The 18,975-nt window shown below is 40.0% G+C and overlaps 1 pseudogene; it reads right to left on the bottom strand.

The window, feature by feature from the left end:
* Positions 1-8,109: 8,109 nt before the first annotated feature.
* LOC115784232 (G2/M phase-specific E3 ubiquitin-protein ligase-like) lies at positions 8,110-18,029 on the bottom strand (annotated as a pseudogene).
* Positions 18,030-18,975: the final 946 nt, after the last annotated feature.

The raw sequence follows: 18,975 nt of genomic DNA, 5'->3' as shown, positions 1-18,975 counted from the left end.
CAAAATCCAGATTAAAATATCTTAGTGTGTAAAATTACTATTCATATTCACTCTGAGGCAAGAAATACATAAAACAAAACTTTTGAAACCAATACGGATTTATACCCGTTTTATTTTAAAACGGGTGACAACACGTGTTACAAAATCGGCACTAATCAGAACACCTGTCTTCTGTGCTTATTTCCCCAGCAAGGCTAATTGGCTAATTATGTAACAGACATTACACAATAAACTACACGGTCAGATAACACAGAAGTACACCTTAGTGAACATAACGTGATAATTTGTCAATTACTTCTCCTTACCTTTTAAAAGTGCATTTTAAGAGTGGGCATTCTTTCAAGTGCGACCTGACTGAGGACAAGAGATTATTTCCAGCAGCAGGTCGTTTTCTTCTTGTGGTTTTAATAGCGGTTGGCAAAGAGCTAAGAGGTGCATTCCTTACTGGACTGGAATTTGGCTCAGGAAGTGACTCCAGCAATTTCCCAGTGATAAACTCACGAAGAAGAACAACTTCCTGTGGAGTTCCGGAATAGAGTTGAGGTATGTCGGCGCCCACTTGCTGCAGCCAGGTCCCTCTCCCTTGTTTAGCAGTTCCACAGCAAATACTGTGACATAAAAGATAAGAAAATGTAACAGGGAATAGAGAAAACTGAACAGACTGAAAAATATAACCCCAAAAAGAATATAAAGATATCTACGCAGCACAGGGAGAGAATAAATTTAAATTTTCTCTACATTTAAAAATTGCTCTGTTTTCCAATCTCTCTTTATCTTTCCAACAGCTTAAGGATAATTTTGTGCTAAAAAATTGACTCAGGATTCTCAAGTAGATAAAGACTGTTCTGAATATCCCTAGCCTCTCCATTTATGCTCCCATTTTTCAGAACACAACATTTAAACCAGGCACAATGGATGTAGTCTTTAAGCACTGGTTAAATAAGGGTATAGCTATTATTAAGGATCTATACATTAGAAATCACTTCTCCTCCTTTATGCAACTCCAATCAAAATTTGCTCTCGCTTCTAGTCATATTTTCAGATATTTGCAAGTTCATAATTTTGTCAGACAGAAAAAAACAGTTGTAGCTCTATGTTAACATAGCTTTAGATTTTATTTTTTTTACTTGATACCAAGTACTGTGAGTAAAAGGTATTAATGTGCATAATAGTATCACTAGTTTATTGATGTGAAGATGAAATCAAATGTGAAAAAAATCTTCATTTGGGCTGTTAAGTAATCACAAATTGGATTACTTAAATACTCTCATAATTGCTTGTAATTGTACCTAACTATGTGTGTAGCTTTTAATTTGGTAGTTTGATATCACAGGCATCCTCTTTGTGTTTCTCCACCAGACAATGTATTGTCCATATTGTGGAATCCAGCTGGTGGGACATACTGGAGTTTTTTGTGGTTCGTGTGGCAGCAACATTCACGTTTTGGCACCTTTTATAGAGAATGGTGAGCGCTGGTCTTCCTTAAAGTTTAAGCATTCACCACTTACGTTTAGGTTCTCTAAGGCATTATCCATTGCCTTGCTAATGAGTGATATACACCGCAGACGTCAGTCAGTGCAGGTTTAATTTTTTTTTTTTTTTTTAGAAGATTTAATATTTGAGTCTTGACTATTGACATGTCTCCTGTTTGTTCTTCCAGTAGTACTTTTCTGTTTACAATTATGAAGTGCTTTTGCGGATTCCTGTTTTGATAATAAATATTCAAAATTTCTTTAAAAATAGAGAAGGAAGGTTTGATCTAAGAGGGAAATGTAACTTTGTTCAACCATGTGTTCGCTCAAATCTTAAAAGTATGTGTGTATCAGTTTGTGGAGTGCGTTTGTGGAATGGTCTAGATGATGAAATTAAGTTAAGTACAACTATTGCACAATTCAAGAAAAAATATAAGGAGCATATAAATAATGTGTATAAATACGAATGAGATGTTTTGTTATTTTTGTTATTATTGGATTGTAGCTTCATGTACATTAAAATGATCTATAGAAGATTGGGTAGATTGTATCACAGGGCACTTTGGCATGGGTAGGTGTGTGTAGCCATGCATGCTGGTGTTAGAGTATGCATGTTTGGTTAATATTATAATTCAGTTTAATTATGAACTTGTAAAAGGCAATGGGGACAGGACTAGATAAGCTATTGCTTCTTCCTGCTCCCTTTTCGAACACCTTGAGATTGTTATAAAATACATTGCTGGTCATTTTATTTATTTATTTATTGATGTTTGATTTGCATTTGTTATATAGGTGAATATGTGTATATATGCATATATGGATATATGTATGTTTTATTTTCCTACACGTTTATTTATTTTTCGTTGTTGTTTTTTTTTTATTTTATTTTGATTGTTCGAAATAAATTGAATAAAAAAATAAAATAAAAAATAATGACCCTTTTTCCCTTCAGCCTCTAACCCAGTCTCAGTCACAGACCTCATCAGTAAATGAAGTGATTCTTGATTTTCTTACAACAAAGCACAATATTTGTATACGTCTGAGAACATTAAAGAGGAGGCTAAAAGATGCTGGACTGACCAGAAGGACAGACTATACTCCCACTGACACTGTCAGTGACATTGTTGCACAAGAACTGAGAGGCTCAGGCCAGCTTCTGGGTTACAGAGCCATGTGGCAGACACTGCAACAAAAATATCACCTGACAGTTAAAAGAAATGATGTGATGCACACGCTCTCTAGACTAGATCCATGTGGTGTTCAGCTTCGCTGTAAACGCAGGTTTGTTTGAAGAGGATACTTTGCAGAAGGACCAAATCAAGTGTGGCATGTGGATGGATATGATAAGCTGAAACCCGTTGGTGTTGCCATTAGTGCCTGTATTGATGGATTTTCAAGGAAAGTCATGTGGCTCAGCTGTGGCAGCTCTAATAATGATCCAGGGATCATTGCAAAATATTATGTGGAGTGTGTATCACAGTTTGGTCAAATTCCAACATGCCTTCGTACGGACTGTGGCACAGAAAATGGCACAATGGCAGCCATTCACTGTGCATTAAGATCAGAGCATAGAGATGAATTTGCAGGAGCCCGCAGTCATATGTATGGCACCTCAGCTACAAACCAACGGATCGAAAGTTGGTGGTCTTCTTTCAGAAAGCAAAGGTACGTGCCTTTTAAAGTAAATTCAGCAAATGTGAAATTTAATGCTGCTTATCACTCATCACTTTCTAAAACATGTCCAACGTTCTTTCTGGTCAGTGATGTACTGTTTTTTTTTAATGTCAAATTACAGTCACAACAAAAAAATTGTAGCTTCACGTTTCTCAGATGATGCACCATTTCTCAAAAATGCTGCAATAAGAAATGCTTTGGTACACATATTCCTAAAATATAAGAAAACCCAACTCTGAAACCTTTCACATAGGAGTGTTAATAGGAACTGCAAAAAAAGCAAAACTGCTACCTTTTCAAAATTTTAAGACATTATTGTGTTTCAAACAAGCTCTTTTAAGTGGTAATTAAAGACATCTTTAGCATTTAATAGGTGCTGAGGGTGTCACTTACTTCTGTGGGTGTCACTTAGTTCTGTGTGAATTGGAACTGTCAAAGAATACCAGTTTCAGTATTCATGTAGAAACAAACTATTATTTTTATACGGGCAGGCTTGCATGTGATAATTTTTCTTTAGCTTAGCCGGTAAATGCAGGAATCACATATGGATTGATATTTTTGTTACAAGTTTTATAATTTTTGATTTTTATAGTACAGTGATGCTATATTTCAGAACAACAGAATCAGTTTTTAAAAAAAAAATTATAACCAAAGTGATTGCAGTTCAGAATTCTTTGGATGAATTCACCCAATTATTTTAAAGACAACAATTACATTAACACATTGTTTTGTCAAATTTTGTGTATGTTGTGATTCTATCATTAGGACTCAGTTCTGGATTGAACTCTTCACTGACCTGAGAGAGAGGCAACTTTTCAATGGCAGTCATGAGCATAAATGCCTTCTGCGCTATGTCTTCATGAATGTCTTGCAAAAAGAGCTTGATGAGTACAGACACCTCTGGAACAATCACACCATCAGACCTGTGTCCATCTGGTAAACCAGAAGCCATGTATCACCTTCCTCACAGGTAATGTATTTAGTCTATATATTTTAGGTCAGTGTCTCCTGAAATTTTTATTACGCAATAGTGTACGTATAGGAAAAGACTGAGGACCAGACCTTCCCTTATGTGTATTCCTTTTTCTTTACCTTATCACTAGTGTTCATTAAACAGAATGGTGTTAGGGTTTAACAATTTACTGTCAACTCACACTAGGTACAGTTGTACTGTTTTTGAAACTAGAAACTAAAGCTGTTTCATGTTTTTGTCACTGCTGCTGCCATTAGCTCTGTTCGATGACATCATGCACATACCTTCTATTAGCACAGTGGTCCAATATAAAACTTAGACAACCATATTTTAACTTTCATTGTTATATTTAAACTTTTTTAAATAGCATCTTAACTGAAAAAGACTTGATCTTCACAAAAAATATAGATGCTTTTAAATGAACTTTTTTGTAGTCTTAAAGGATGGTTCCTGGTGAAGTGCCTGACTTTGTTCCCATTTCTGACTGACTGAAGGTATGGTGGCACAGAGTGTGGATTCCAAGTGTCTCAGGAGGTCCTGCACCAGTTTAATGACATTCTGCCAGCTCAGCACAGTCTATGTGGTGATGACAATCTCCAGGTTCATTTAATGAACTTGGAAAGACAGAGTGAAATTCCTCGACCAGTCAGCTGGTCCACTGCAGTTGAAAATTATATATCACTCAAAAATATGGGTGAACTTTAGAGGATAACAAATGGGGATTCTAACAGAAGTCATCTGCTAGATGTGGCTACTATTAGCTCTGACACAAATTCTCAAAAAAAAAAAAAACTTTGAACAACCTTTAGATACAAATTTGTTACAGAATTACTATTTTTGTTTAAAATTGTTTAACTACTGAAAACTTTCACTGGCTAGGTTTTCGACCTGAAGAAAGCAGAAGACCATGTGTTCTACTGTATAAAGAACTTTTTCCTTTTAATGATGTAACATCAAACAGCACATGGAGGTACAGATTTGTTTAACTAAGACAGGTTTACAAAAGCATTCAAGATCAGTATTTTTGTTAACTCTAAGAATAATGAGCATTTCTTCACAAATGTGTTCCTCTAAAAGAAAAATGCATTATTATTAAAATAAAGCTTTTTTTCCTCAGAGTGCTGATCTTTTTTTCTGTGTAATTCTACCACTGTGTCTCAGTGCATTCGAATATTGAGGAAATGTTTTTTTCCATTTTAAAATACTAATTTTCAAGATATAAATATTTTAAACTTTTTAAAATTTTGCCAATTACGATTAGTGTTTTTGAAATGACAAATCCAGATATTCTAATTTACTGAGAGACACCAATCTTTATCAGGGTTTCCACGGGGTAGTATAAGGTAGTAAATTAAATGAGGTCAAATTAAGGCTAGTAAAAGGTAGTAAACAAAATTTGCCTTGGTAGTAAATTTTTCATCACCCCTTCAATATATTTTGACTTCTCCATTGATGCAGACTTTTTGTTTTAAGTTCGTTTAACTATAAGATCTGTATAGAAATATAACTACTCAGCAGAACCTGAGCTGACGTTGTTGACGAGCGGTTCCACTGTCCGATCTGCTGTGCGCATGCGCGGAGTCATTTTGCGCCTCGTCATGGGAAAATGTAGTTTTCACAACTTTGGCTCGATGACCCGGCAAAGACTGGCTTAACCCTCCGGAGTGCACGGACGCGCTGGCGTGTCAAAATGACATCGCCAATTTTAGATGACGTAGCATCGGGACGCTGCTGCCATGAATCTTCAAACTATGTACCAGTTTTTAAATTACGTTGATAGGCCAAATAAAACCAGAGTTATGCCCAATAATTTACGCCATGCTTTTTTCTGTATATCGTCCTCACCTACGATGCGCGTTTTGTGCAGAAATAAACGGCGAAAATGTGAGTTTCGCTAACAGGAAGTGCTTGCTAATAAAAACAAAACAAAAAAAAATCCCGACAACCCCTTTCCTATTGGTGGAAAAATCAACCAATCAGAAAATTATGCGGTAACACGATGCATTTGGGTGCATTTGGCTGCTGCGGAGCAGGTGAAAAAGTGGTAAAAGAGACATTACTGTCAGGTTCTGCCTGTGATGGGCCCCTCAGTCTTGTGGAGGACAGAAAATGTTTTTTGAGGTGGCAAAAATAATTTGTGTAGCATCTTAATGTGAGTCCTGATTGCTCTGCAAATAGTTGTTCACAAAAACACCTGAGGCCTTTCCTGCATTTTAATGTGAATAGTTGTATTTAACTTTATTTACTATATTTTTACACAAGTTTTGCAAATTTACAACTTATATTTGCATTTTAATTGTAAAAATAATTGAGCATGTTTCTGATTTTTACAGTAAAAAAACTTTTTTTCTACTCTGATTTTATGTTTTTATGTGATTGTAAGTCCAATGTCTTAATACAGTATGTCAAAATGAAAGAAGGTAAGGTAAAGAAGGCAAGGTAAACAGTTTCTAAGGTCAACTATGAAGCTAAAAACAAAAGTAGTCAAAAATGGCCAAATATACCCCGGACCCCAGAGGTTAAGCCGGTCGTGGGGAATGATTGAGAGGCGTTTTGTAAGATGTGCAGAAAAAATATAAATCTGACCTGAAACGGTGTGATGCCGATCAAATCACACCGAGCATCCACCGTTCACCAGCAGTGGATTCGTGCACGTATTGAGCAGATCCGTATTTTGTCTTTTGGTGCTACACAAAGTGCTGCGACTGCAACCTCAAGGTCAGCTACGAGCACAAGTATCACTGTCACATCTCAGCAGCAAACCAGTATTCCAATATTCTATTGGAAAATAAATAATCGGCTTGTGAAACTTGAATTTCATTGCATTTTGTTTATATTCTTAAAAAAACAAATTTAGATAGATTCAACTCATTGTCGTTGTGCGCACAAGGCACACAACGAAATGATCCAGAGACGAGCATCTGCGGTCATGCTGCCAGAGACCGGCACTGCTGTTAAGCAATGTGGTTTAAGTGTCTTGCCCAAGGACACAACGCAGCACAGGGACTCAAACCGGCAACCCACCGGCTGCAAGACAGGTGCCTACCCACTGCGCCACTTTTCGAAATGTGTTTGGAATATTAATGTGTATGAGGTCTTAGTCAAGACAAGGTCAGAGTTACACCTTCAAGTAAGTGGGATAAAGTTTTGTCTTTGGTGAGAGATGGGCGATCATCTTACATGGCTTAGTGCTGTGAATCCACCGCTGCCCCAAAAAAGGCTGCTGCTCGATTTCGTCCTGGTAGTAAAAATATTTTAGAGGTAGTAAAAAAAGGTAGTAAAAGGTAGTAATTTAACTCTAGGATTCCTGTATAAACCCTGTTTATGTACTATGTTTAGAGACTTTCTTGAAAGGTTTCATCACAAAATGCTAAAATAAAATTTGATAACATGGGGGGGGGGTTATAAAATAATGTAAAATTTGAAACTTTTGATTAAAAGTTTCTCCAGGACCTGTACACCTCCAGGACACTGGGGCGTGCAGGTCGGATCACAGCCGACCACTCTCACCCTGGGCACAGACTTTTTGACCCTCTCCCCTCAGGCAGGAGGCTACGGTCCATACGGACCAGAACCTCCCGCCATAAGAACAGTTTCTTCCCCTCTGCTGTTGGACTCATGAACAATTACCCTAAGACTGTTACCACCACCCTCCACAAACGCTGATGACCCTATGTCTATGCACCTGTCTGATTGCACTGATGTACATATTAGTGGAATATAGTCTACATTCTTTTATCTTTTAATTAGTCTCTGCACTGTATATTTTGTAAGCTCTAATATCTCTGTATATTTGCAATTTGTATACTTGTATATTGTCTTATAGTTTTTATACTTATTTGTTTTTTTTTTCTGTAAGCACGAAGTACCGCAGCAATTTCCTAATGCTGTGAACCTGTTCACCCATATGGCAATAAAAACCTTCTGATTCTGATTCTGATTAAAACCATAAATGCTGAGGTTAAACTTATGAGCAACAAGATTTGGAGTTTATGGAAGTCCAAACCCAGGAGAGTTCTGGATGCCATAATCCATGGATTCTTGAAACTCCTCATAACTGTGTAACACTGGAATTCAGATAGTATTTGCACAAACATTTGCAACAGGGAAGTGTGAGGTGGCCTCAAAAAGAAGCTGTGGCTTTGGCTGAATTCCTGCTGGAGGAATTTCCCTCAGTCCAGTAGCAAACATAAGGATGTCTTCCAAAGACAGATTTCCATTTTTCTCTGGGGAGGTAATAAGGAAAAAAATTATTTAATGGGAATAAACTGACAAATGTGCCCTTACGCTTAATACTGATTACATTTTCAACCAACTTTAATACCTTCCACATAAAGCAGATAGTCTTGCCAGTAGCTGAGTACTCTTGTTTCCTCTTGACGCCTGGTGCTGTCAGGTGGACTGAACTGCATGTGAAAGATGTCCTCCACAGCATCAACTGTCAGCCTGGTCTCAGTGTAGCACATGAACGAGGAGAAGAGTGAAGGATGCTGTTCCAGGGCGTTGACAAAATCCAGCGTCGCTAGACCCTCTCTGAACCTATAAAACAAAGTCATTTTAAAAAAAAAATAGATTAGTTAGATGTTACTTGTCAAGGTTGTTTTCCCTTACCCACAGAATAATTAACTCTCAACAATTAAACAAAAGCAATTGTGTAAGAATCAATCATTGTTACCCAGCTAAGACACATCCTGCTATAAAACAGAAGCCAAGCCCAGCCCCCCCAACCCAAAAGAGCTCTTGCATTTATAACATTGGTTTTCTTTTATTATTGGGAGGTGGAGTGGATCTTGAAAACCAAATAAGTTCACTAGTCAGTATTAGTGAGAGTCAGAGCTCTGTAGAGCCGAGTATTCCTTTCACGTTAACTAGTAGTGACTTCATGGATTTCTTTACAAATAAAATTTTAGACATTAGAGAAAAAATTATTCATAACCATCTCAAAGATTATTCTTCATGTTCGGCTGCTTTCAGCACTGCTGGTATTTGTTTAGACTCTTTGGCTCCAGTTGATCTTTCTGAGTTAACTTCAATAGTTACTTCCTCCAAACCAGCAACATGTTTGTTAGATCCCATTCCTACTAGACTGTTCAAAGAAGTCTTTCCAATTATTGATGCTTCAATCTTAAAAATGATCAATCAGTCTTTATTGGTTGGCTGTGTACCACAGACCTTCAAGGTGGCTGTAATTAAACCTCTGCTTAAAAAGCCATCACTTGACCCAGCTGTCTTAGCTAATTATAGGCCAATCTCCAACCTTCCTTTTCTCTCAAAGATTCTTGAAAGAGTAGTTGTAAAACAGCTAACTGATCATCTGCAGAGGAACGGTTTATTTGAAGAGTTTCAGTCAGGTTTCAGAATTCATCACAGTACAGAAACAGCATTAGTGAAGGTTACAAATGATCTTCTTAGAGCCTCTGACAGTGGACTCATCTCTGTTCTTGTCCTGTTGGACCTCAGTGCAGCTTTTGATACTGTTGACCATAACATTTTATTACAGAGATTAGAGCTTGCTATAGGTATTAAAGGTACTGCACTGCAGTGGTTTGAATCATATTTATCTCATAGACTCCAATTTGTTCATGTAAATGGGAAGTCTTCTTCACACACTAAGGTTAATTATGGAGTTCCACAGGGTTCTGTGCTAGGACCAATTTTATTTACATTATACATGCTTCCCTTAGGCAGTATTATTAGAAAGCACTGCATCAATTTTCATTGTTATGCAGATGATACTCAGCTTTACCTATCAATAAAGCCAGATGACACACATCAATTAGTTAAACTGCAGGAATGTCTTAAAGACATTAAGGCCTGGATGACCTCTAATTTCCTGCTTCTAAATTCAGATCAAACTGAAATTCTTGTTCTCGGCCCCACAAATCTTAGAAACATGGTGTCTAACCAGATACTTACTCTGGATGGCATTACTTTGGCCTCCAGTAACACTGTGAGAAATCTTGGAGCCATTTTTGACCAGGATATGTCCTTCAATGCACATATTAAACAAATATGTAGGACCGCGTTTTTGCATTTGCGCAATATTTCTAAAATTAGAAACATCCTTTCTCAGAGTGATGCTGAAAAGCTCATTCATGCATTTATTACTTCTAGGCTGGATTATTGTAATTCATTATTATCAGGCTGTCCTAAAAGCTCCCTGAAAAGCCTTCAGCTGATCCAAAATGCTGCAGCTAGAGTACTGACAGGGACTAGAAAGAGAGAGCAGATTTCTCCCATATTGGCTTCTCTTCATTGGCTCCCTGTTAAATCTAGAATAGAATTTAAAATTCTTCTCCTCACCTACAAGGTCTTGAATAATCAGGCCCCATCTTATCTCAAAGACCTCATAGTACCATATCACCCCAACAGAGCACTTCGCTCTCAGACTGCTGGCTTACTTGTGGTTCCTAGGATACTTAAGAGTAGAATGGGAGGCAGAGCCTTCAGCTTTCAGGCGCCTCTTCTGTGGAACCAGCTTCCAGCTTGGATTCAGGAGACAGACACCCTCTCTATTTTTAAGATTAGGCTTAAAACTTTCCTTTATGATCAAGCTTATAGTTAGGGCTGGATCAGGTGACCCTGAACCATCCCTTAGTTATGCTGCTATAGGCCTAGTCTGCTGGGGGGTTCACATAATGCACTGTTTCTCATTCACCTTATTTACTTTGTTTATACTCCACTCTGCATTTAATCATTAATTGATATTAATCTCTGGCTCTCTTCCACAGCATGTCTTTCTCTCCCCTCAGCCCAACCGGTCGCGGCAGATGACTGCCCCTCCCTGAGCCTGGTTCTGCTGGAGGTTTCTTCCTGTTAAAAGGGAGTTTTTCCTTTCCACTGTCGCCAAGTGCTTGCTCATAGGGGGTCGTTTTGACTGTTGGGTTTTCTCTGTATTATTGTAGGGTCTTTACCCACAATACAAAGCGCCTTGAGGCGACAGTTTGTTGTGATTTGGCGCTATATAAATAAAATTGAATTGAATTATTACCAAGATGGCAGCGCGCACAGACGCAGCGGCTCACGGCTCTTCCTTTCGGTGCTCTTTTTTGTACTTTTTGTATTTCATATTTGTTAGTTTTGGTGCATTTGTCTCTGCAAACAACTGCTACACACACCAGGATCTTGTGGACATTGGCTACCGGCACAAGATATCAGTATCGAGTGATTTTCACTACACTCATAACATCCCAGACGACATAGCGAGACCGCCGGGTGCTCTGTGGATTGTTATCGGGTCTGGAAGGCGCCGCCGATGGCGGAGGGAGAGGAAGCAGAAGCGGGGCTGCAGGTCCGGCTTTATGCTGAAGCTGAAATGCCAACCACACAGGCCTCCTCTGCCAAGCCTGTATCTCTCCAACGCCAGGTCCATGGTAAATAAAACGGACAACCTAGAGTTAGAGCTGGCTGGAAATCGCTATGTTCGTGACTGCTGTGTAATGATTATCACCGAGACCTGGCTAAACCCCCACATTCCCGAGGCTAGCGTGCAGGTAGCAGGCCGCACTCTGCTACGCGGAGATCGGACCAAGGACTCCGGTAAGAGCAGGGGAGGGGGTCTCTGTATTTACGTGCATGAGGACTGGTGTAACAACGGAACAATCATAGACAAACATTGTTCCCCAGACCTCGAGTACATGTCTGTAAGATGTCGGCCTTTTTTTCTACCCAGAGAGCTAACAGTAGTGATCGTCACAGCTGTGTATATAGCTCCCGATGCTAACGTTAGCATGGCGCTCTCTCTCCTGCTGAACGCCATTAACGAACAGCAGCGGGTCCACCCCGACGGTGTTTTTATTATCGCGGGAGATTTTAACAAGGCCAACTTAAAGACTGTACTCCCGAAATTCCACCAACATGTCAAATGTTCTACAAGAGGGGAGAACAATCTTGACCATGTTTACTCCAACATTAAGCACGCTTACAGAGCCAAACCCCTCCCCCACCTCGGCCAGTCCGACCATCTTTCCCTGCTGCTCACCCCAGCATACACCCCCCTCAGACGGAGAGCCAGGCCTACTGTAAAAACCATTACAACCTGGCCTGAAAACGCACTCTCCGACCTACAGGACTGCTTTGCATACACAGACTGGGACTTATTCGAACACGAGGACCTAGAAACATTCACAGGGACGGTACTGGACTACATTAAGTTCTGTATTGGAAATGTGACTGTTAGAAAAAACATCCGGGTTTTCCCTAACCAGAAACCCTGGATGAACAGCCAGGTCCGTTCACTCCTCAAAACCCATGATGCTGCCTTCAGGTCAGGCGACAGAGCTCTGTACAGTGCTGCTTGAGCTGACCTGAAAAGAGGAATTAAAAAAGCCAAAACGGACTACAGGAGGAGACTAGAGTCCCATCTGTCCAGCAATAACACACGGGAGGTGTGGCAGGGCATTCAGAACATCACAAACTTCAGAGGCTGTGATGTGACTGCAGGAGACCTGAGTGTGTCACTAGCAGAGGAACTTAACTGTTTCTTTGCTCGCTTTGAGATGCCTCAGGACCACCCATCTGCTCCAGTCCTGCCCCCCCCCCACCAGCCTGCACCCCACTCACTGTCCAGGAGCATGAGGTACGGCGCGTGCTCCTGGCACTGAACCCCAGGAAGGCTGCCGGACCAGACGGAGTACCTGGCAAGGTGATCAGAGCGTGTGCCCACCAGCTCACCCTGATTCTCACCAGGATTTTCAACCTCTCCCTGGCCCAAGCAGTCATCCCCCCCTGCCTAAAAACAGCCACAATCATCCCCGTGCCCAAAAGGTCATCTGTCACCAGCCTAAATGATTACCGCCCTGTGGCCTTCACACCGGTAATCATGAAGTGCTTTGAGAGGCTGGTTCTCCAGCACATCAAAGACCATCTGCCCCCCACTTTCGACACCCATCAGTTTGCATATCGTGCAAACAGATCCACAGAAGACGCCATCACTGTAGCTCTCCACTCTGTGTTGAGCCACTTGGAGCAGCAGCAGAGCTACGCTCGCATGCTCTTTGTGGATTACAGCTCAGCGTTCAACACAATCATCCCGGACATTCTCACCACCAAACTGCACACCCTGGGCCTCCCCCCTCTCACATGTTCCTGGATCAAGGACTTCTTAACCAACCGGCCCCAGACTGTGAGACTTGGCCCCCATCTCTCCTCCACCCGCACACTGAGCACTGGCTCCCCACAGGGCTGTGTGCTGAGCCCCCTCCTGTACTGCCTCTACACCCATGACTGCAGTCCGGCCCACAATAACAACCTCATCGTCAAATTTGCTGACGACACCACAGTGGTCGGATTCATCTCAAAGGGAGATGAGGCAGCTTACAGAGAGGAGGTCCTGAAGCTGACAGCCTGGTGTTCAGAGAACAACCTGGCACTGAACACCATGAAAACCGAAGAGATCATCATCGACTTCAGGAAGCACAGGACTGACCCAGCCCCCCTCTACATCAACGGGGAGCGTGTAGAGAGGGTCCACACCTTCAGGTTTCTCGGTGTCCTCATCTCTGCTGATCTCTCTTGGTCAGATAACATCACAGCTGTAATCAAGAAGGCTCAGCAGCGACTTCACTTCCTGAGGGTCCTCAGGAAGAACAACTTGGACTCAAACCTGCTGCTGACCTTCTACCACTCATCCATTGAGAGCCTGCTGACGTACTGTATCACAGTATGGTACGGCAGCTGCACTGAGGCAGACAGAGTCAGGCTTCAGAGGGTAGTCAAGACAGCACAAAGAATCGTTGGCTGCCCTCTCCCCTCCCTGATGGACATCTACACCTCCCGCTGCCTCAGCAGTGCCAGGAACATCATCAAAGACAGCTCACACCCTGGCTTTGACCTGTTGGACCTGCTGCCCTCTGGCAGGCGCTACAGGTGCATCAAAGCCAGAACAAACAGACTCAGGAACAGTTTCTTCGCCAGAGCAATCACCACCCTGAACTCACACACTCACCCACTGTAACTGTGCAACACCCACATCTCTGTGCAATATTATATTATTCATACTGAACAATATCTAACATTCCTATATTGTGTAATATCCAGTATTCATTCACTAGTGCAATATTCATTCACCAAGTGCAATATTCATCATCTTCATTATTATACTTTTTGTTGGGACCTGGGAGAGAAAATTATCCCGCAGGGTCACCGAAGCGGAATAAACAAGAAAAAGAAGAAACTAAAAAGAAAAGAAGTTACAAACTATGGAAATGTACGAGGCTTTGGTTTAGTCTTCTATTATGCAGGCGGGGGTGCTTTCATCGTGAATTCCTACGAGGAGGTTTTTGTGCGGTACTGTACCCTTCTTCTCTCCCCATCATGTTGAGTTTCTTCGCAGGACGCTGGGGCGACGCTCCATCCGGAAACATGCAGAGAAAACCCGGCTACGAGAAGCCCAGCGGGCCACAACGCATATCCCTGCTGCTGGAGATGCAACGTCTATCATCACCTGCCGTGTATCCCTGCTGGATGGGACAGATGTCAGTGTTGACTTGCCGTCTTAGTCCTCAGGCAGCGGTAACGCCGGCCTGATGGGAGCAGGGAGAAGAGAGAGTGTCCGGGGTGGCTGGGCTGTTTTAGGATCTTCATGGCCCTCAGCCTGCACTGCTTGGTGTAAATGTCCTGCAGGTTGGGGAGGGTGGTTCTGATGGTCCGTTCAGCTGAACGAACCACCCTTTTTAGGGCCATGAAGTCCTGCTTGGTGCAGTTTCCCATCCAGGTGGTGATGCTCCCACGCATGATGCTCTTGATGGTGCAGGTGTAAAAGTTCCTGAGCACCTTGAGTGGGAGCTTGAAGTCTCTCAGCCGCCTGAGGAGGTAGAGACGCTGTCTGGCCTTCTTCACAGTGATGTTTATGTGATGAGTCCAGGACAGGTCCTGTGAGATGGTCACTCCCAGTTTTATTTAATTTTTGCATACGGGCTTGACACACACTTTTTAAAAACACACAAAGATGCACTGGTTTGTCCAATAACACATCTGATAAATTTATCCATCAGAATGGCAACTGTCCCAGAAAGTTGGAAGGCTGCCATAGTCTCACCAATTTTTAAATCAGGAGACAAATCAAATATTTCTAACTATCGTCCCATTAGCATCCTCCCTGTTGTTTCTAAGGTTGCAGAAAAATGGATTGCCAAGCTGCTGAACAAACATCTCAGCCACCATTCTCTTCTGCACCCCATGCAGTTCGGGTTTCGCCAGCATCATTCCACAGAGACAGCAAATTGTGTCCTTATAGAAACAGTGAAATCCCTGCTCGATAAAACCACCTGTGTTGGTGCAGTCTTTCTAGATTTAAAGAAGGCATTTGATACAGTGGACCATCAGGTCCTTCTGTCCAAACTGACTTATTTTAACTTTGCCGAAGATGCATTAGCTTGGTTTGAATCTTATTTATCCAACAGGAGACAGTCTGTGTCTGTCAGGGGCACAATGTCGTCATACCTTGACTGTCCAGCAGGGGTTCCCCAGGGCTCTATTTTGGGACCAGTCCTGTTTTCTTTGTATATAAATGATTTGCCAAATGTGTGTCAAAGTGTCCACTTCCAAATGTACGCTGATGATGCTGTTATTTTTACACCTGCAAAAAGTCCTCAGGAAGCATCTTCAATCCTCACATTAGCCTTGGAGAATATACAACACTGGCTCCTTCAGTCCTCCTTACTGCTGAATAAGAAAAAAACTGTTACAATGATGTTTACAAAAAAACCTATAAAACTGGAGCGGTCTAGTGTGTTCCTGGGGGGCGAAGAGCTTGATCTTGTGCAGGATTTCAGGTACCTTGGGGTCACACTGGATCCCACACTGTCTTTTAAAAACATATAAAACTTACAGCAAGCATAATTAAATTTAATTTAAATAACTTCAAACAAATTAGACCATCAATGACAATTATTTCAGCTAAGGTTTTTCTACATTCAATGATATTATCACATATAGATTATTGCATTACATCTTGGTCACTCACTGGAGATACGTTCTTAAAACCAATAGAAATATTATTTAAAAAGGCTATAAAAATCCTTGATCAAAAGCCCTTATCATATCATCAGTGTAATATTTTGGAAAAATACAATATGCTCAATTTTGAAAATTTTATTAAATTTAAAAATAGCTGCTTGATCTATAAAGTTCTTCATGGACTAGCTCCAGTTCCACTTTCAACATACATTAAATCAAGAACTGACCGAGGTTTTGGCACCAGAGCCTCTTCCAGAGGAGACCTTGAGATCCCCCGTAGAAAAACAACCTTTGGACAAACGGTTCTGTCAGTCAGAGGGGGTCATTTCTGGAATACTGTACCGACTAACATCAGAGAATGCTCCACTTACAGTACTTTTAAAAAGCACCTTAAGCAGTTCATTAAAAGTTCCCAGACATGTTCGCACTTTCACTAATTTTTATTTATTTATTTATTTTATTTTATTTTTTTTCTCCTTTTTTCTTTTTCCATTTGTATATTGTTTTAATGTTTGTCAATGTGTTGTCTTTTACTACTATTGTATATTCATGATGTTTTCTGTTGTTTGTCCTTCTGCCTAGGGACTACAGATGCAAATTAGCAAATATGCTATAATCTGGCTCATTTACAATCTGTACTAAGTATTGATTGTTTTATTAATGTGCATTGTCCCAAATAAATAAAAAATTAAAAAATTAAAATTAATATGTATACACATATTTACTTTCTTACAATGTACAGATGCACCAATGTATGTATGTATGTATATATTTTTATACATTCTATTTTTTGTATATTTTACACATTCTTTATTTTCTGTATATGATCATATTGATTATACTAGATTATAATATTTTTATAATATTTTTATTTTCATTTTAGAGAGTTTGATTTTCTGTTACATGGCACTGAACAGGAGTGGCCCTCCAATCTCTTTGTACATCCTGTATAATGACAATAAAGGCATTCTATTCTATTCTATTCTAGTAAACAAAAGTAACTACTGAATAGTCCGAACGTCATACCTCTGGATGGAAAGATGGTTTCGATAGATGAAGTACCACTGAATGTAATCAGCTACTACCTTTTTCTTATCCTCCAGTGTCCTCATGAAGCGATAGCAGCCTGCAGTCTGGAGCAAGCTGGAGTGTTTTTCAGAAAGTACTCGCAGCTCATTCAGGGATTTTGCATTCTTTATCTAAAATAAAAACAAAAACACAGTATATGTATTTAGTTTTACTTATTTCACATTCAACAATCTATCAAAATTATTAGGGCTTGGACTATTCAAATATTTTCACAATGGAAATTATGACTACATAATTTGAGACATTTGAAAGCCATGTTCATAACCATATAATTGGGCTAATAACAAAAAGACTGACTCATTCAAGTGACATCCTTCACTCTTACAGTGCAGTCTAACACACTCTCTAATCAACAATTTTCTGCAATCATACATTCAGTGGATAACCAAAACTAAATCCATGTCTTTTCCCTTTATTGAGGTTCTTCAGTATCCCAACCTTACAAAATACCTCAAGGAGAGCCTTATTGATTTCTTCATCTGGTATATCATCAATTGGAGCCTCAAATGTCTTGTCTTTGCCAACAAGATACATGAAGAAGTTTGGGGAAAGACAGCGTGGCCCTGGACCACCATGAACAATGGACACTGCGATCATTCTTCCAACGTAGAAATATTCATTTTCCTCTGCAGCTAAAGGAAAAAATATTACATTATAATAAAGCAATTATGAGTATTGAAAAAAAGTGTGGGAAAAAAATAACTACCTTTTCTATCAAATGTGAGGTATTTGGCGTGGTCTTTTCCTTCAAATATTCTTCTTGTCTTTACGGCTTCCATCAAAAGGGTGAGAAATTCTCGAGTAGGCCCACCTGTGTCCAAAGCCTCTTCCACCAGCCCAACATCATCGGAGAATTTCACCATCATGGCAGAGTTGGGGCTATATGTAGAGCGTCTGAAGCCTCTATAGGCACCGTCCCAGACATTAGCTCGGTTAATGTTGAATCTGCTACAGGAAGTTTTGTTAATCTTCAGAGACAGATTTGAGATGACATCTGCAGCCGTTAGTCCATCAGGTTCATCACTGTAGAATCAAGCAGCGAAAAGCAAGATAATATTTAAACTCTTTTCCACTTTGTGCATTCAAGCTTTTTGCTATTATTTGGGAGTTGTGTTTTATTTGTTGTCTTTTTATATTTTTTTCTTTTAAGTAATTTTCAAAAACAAAATATGAATCTTCAGAACAATCCCCAGTAAACAAAGAATTTTCAGAATCCTTTTGCATGAATGCATTTATCAGCAGAGCAACAACTACAGAGGAATGGTTAGACATTTTTGTTCCTGTCAAAAGTGTATTGGATCAAAAATAGCAGCAGTAACTGTAATATATAATGTTTAATGGACAATACATATTTGATACATGTTTTATCTTAGAGTCACAAAACTATGTGTTTATTATACTTTGAAATATCAAATTACCTGTCTTCCTTTGGAAAGTCCTCTACCTCAGCTTCTGAAGAACTGCTGTCAATGATGACAGGTGCATAAATGTTGGTATATGTACTGTGGAAGGAAAGTACAAACACAAGATAAATGGAGTAAATTTAATGGTAGTCTGGCTCAGAATTTGGCTGTTTTGGCTCTGCAGTACTTGAACCTGACAGAAAATGTTATGATTAGAGTTGTGGATTAGATAGAGAACCTCAGTAATTAAAAAAAATAAATAAAAATTGTCACTGACCATGTTATTTCTATACTGCATTCAAAATAAAAATGAAAGGTTGTGATATAACATTATGACTAACTTGTAGAAATGATTTGAAGTATGATCTGCTGAGGTGGATGCCTTTTGGGGTCCTGTAGCATTCTG

Source organism: Archocentrus centrarchus, chromosome 8 (genome assembly GCF_007364275.1).
Source record: "Archocentrus centrarchus isolate MPI-CPG fArcCen1 chromosome 8, fArcCen1, whole genome shotgun sequence".
NCBI classification, from domain to species: domain Eukaryota; kingdom Metazoa; phylum Chordata; class Actinopteri; order Cichliformes; family Cichlidae; genus Archocentrus; species Archocentrus centrarchus.
This window is presented reverse-complemented; position numbering and strand designations above follow the sequence as displayed.